This window comes from Apus apus, chromosome 3 (genome assembly GCF_020740795.1).
Source record: "Apus apus isolate bApuApu2 chromosome 3, bApuApu2.pri.cur, whole genome shotgun sequence".
Taxonomy (NCBI): domain Eukaryota; kingdom Metazoa; phylum Chordata; class Aves; order Apodiformes; family Apodidae; genus Apus; species Apus apus.
In genome coordinates this window covers 12,280,848-12,283,837 of record NC_067284.1, presented here as the reverse complement: position 1 = coordinate 12,283,837, position 2,990 = coordinate 12,280,848, and positions in this window count along the sequence as shown.

Sequence of the window (2,990 nt, the reverse complement as noted above, 5' to 3'; positions counted from 1 at the left end):
CCCAGGGAGTGAGGAAACCTGTGCCTCCTCCATTGCATTTTACTGGGGATAGCAGTTAACATGTCACCTGAGATTTCTTTGGCCAGGGAGCAAACCACAAGTTAGATAAACAGCTTGACTAACAACAGCTAGTAAACTAATTCCGAGCAGGAGGATAAATAAGACTTCTGTACCCCAACAGTGACATGGCCTGCCAAGATCTTGGTTCTCCTAGCTGATTGTCAACAGTTTGTTCTGATCTTTATTAAAACAGCCTCTAGCACTTTGTTTTGGCTTCTTCTAAGAATTGTCTGAGCTTATTACTGGAGCTTGCCTTTCTTTTGTGTACTTGAACTTTTCCAATATACATCTGCAGTCCTCTGTTGAGCTTGTCCTGAAACTTGAGTGGCTGGAGAAAAATCCTACCCACCAAGGTGTCTGAGCACCACATTTTTCCATTATTTTTTTTCATTATTATATTCTTCCTTCTAATAAACTTTCCAAAAGGCATAGGCACTTTCAGTTTGTTTATTTGAAAACTTAAGCCCCACTATAAATGGAATATTGCTGACCAAAGTTGAGCTCTACTTCATTCTGTCTTCTCTCACAGCTCTTTGAGAACTTCTGCTGCTCATGCCAGATTTGTTGCAGGGCTCTGGGTACTGCTGCTGCTAGGCACAAAAGCTGCAGTCTCTTCCCTGTGCTGCCTGTGGCATCCCACAATGATTCCTGATTGTTGTGTTCTTGGGGTTTTCCCTTACCTGTCAAGTACTGCAAGTATTAAGTTTTGGAAAAGAGTCATTTAAGAGCAGTGTGGGTGAAAGGGATCTGGGGGTCCTGGTAGACAGGAGGATGACCATGAGCCAGCAATGTGCCCTTGTGGCCAAGAAGGCCAATGGCATCCTGGGGTGCATTAGAAAGGGTGTGGTTAGTAGGTCAAGGGAGGTTCTCCTCCCCCTCTATTCTGCCTTGGTGAGGCCACATCTGGAATATTGTGTCCAGTTCTGGGCCCCTCAGTTCAAGAAGGACAGGGAACTGCTTGAAAGAGTCCAGCGCAGAGCCACAAGGATGATGAAGGGAGTGGAACATCTCCCTTATGAGGAGAGGCTGAGGGAGCTGGGTCTCTTTAGTTTGGAGAAAAGGAGACTGAGGGGGGACCTCATCAATGTTTACAAATACGTAAAGGGTGAGTGTCAAGAAGATGGAGCGAAGCTTTTTTCAGTGATGACCAGTGATAGGACAAGGAGTAATGGATACAAATTGGAGCATAGGAGGTTTAAGGTGAATATCAGAAAAATTTTTTTTACTGTGAGAGTGACAGAGCACTGGAACAGGCTGCCCAGAGAGGTTGTGGAGTCTCCTTCACTGGAGACATTCAAAACCCGCCTGGACACGTTCCTGTGTGATGTGCTCTAGGTGACCCTGCTCTGGCAGGGGGGTTGGACTAGATGATCTTTCGAGGTCCCTTCCAACCCCTAGGATTCTATGATTCTATGATTCTATGATAAGTCTGAGGACAGAATCTGAGCTATTTTGACTCAATACCTAAGGTGTTAAGCATCTTTGGTATGTTTCTGATAGTCCCTCTTTAATATGAGGGTTATAATCCTGATTTATACCCAGTTCTGATTTTCAATGTGGATTTAAAAGTCAGTGACCTGGACCTTCAGCCTTAAACTTCACCTTGAAGCATTTTATAATTTCATTATAACACTAGGAATCTGATGCTGAGACACTTAGCTATTCTAGTGAGCACCTGAAGCTCTTCTGTGACATTCCTTTAAAAATACTAAACCTGTCTGTCTGCAAGAAATGCTTATTTCTGGGTCAACTGACTAGATAGTTCCATCTCATCCATAAACCTGTTTTCTGCTGTCCTGCTTCTAGCTGAACAACCTCACTATTCACATCTAGTGACTTTTCAGGTGTTGTATCTCATTTTTCTGTTGTAAAGGACATTTCTAATGGCATTAGTAGTCTATTTGAATTTCCTCTATTTTGAGGAAACTGGTTTTCTATATCCTGTTGTATTATGAACACCTCTTTCTTATATCGGAATGAAATTTGGAAACTCTTGTAATAAAGGTAATTTTAATAAGAGTAGATTAATTCTTACAAAGGTAATCTGGTCTAGGACGTTTAGTTGCATTAAGCCTTTAGAGCTGATTGCTGTGAGAAAATGACTGGGGAGTTGACTCTCAAAATACTGTTCAGCTGGATACACATTCTCTTACTTTCCCAGCCTGACTTGATAAAATATCTGCATAAGCTGCTGTTTACAGACATAGCTTTAAATAGCCTTGGAAAGTGTCTCTCAAAGGTTCCAGACCTCTTCCTCTAAGGTCTAACATCTTACTTCTGAGCACCAAATGTTTGCTCTTTCTGGCTTGTGACTTTCAGTGCCTGCAAGGCTGGAGGAATCAAGATGCCAACAATTGTCAACTACAGTCAGCTAGCTAGAAGGTGTCCTTAACTGTATTTTCTACATTTAAAACTTCATTCAGGGGTGTTCAACAGGTTTTCATAAAACATGAGTTCAAACAGAAGTGTTCTTAGATGGTGCAAGTAGTGTGTGCAGCAGTAAATGTGTTACTGCTGTGCTCCTGCTCCATTCCCTTTAACCTGACTTCTAACCCAGGAGATATGGTGAGGACATCATAAGTATGTTCCTCTGTCCTCTGTGTCACCACAGTGAATCCTGGGCAGCCCACCTGGATACAAGCATATTCGTGCTTATGAGTGCATGGTTTGAGAATGTGAGTGAAACCAATTTTGTTTTAAATAAAATTTGCCCATGAAATGTAATACTCAAGCCATTTGTGTTTGAGGAAGAGGAAGGTATAACACTGAAAAAATACTGCTAATATGGAAATCATAATGCTTCTTCAAGTGTTTTCTTTAGTTTGTTGTTAAGTAGAATCAACAAAGAAGGTTTTGGGTAACTGCACTCTCAAAGCAAATATTCTCAGTTCTTGTTTAAGTTGATTCTAAAAAGAAGCACTTTTTGTTTT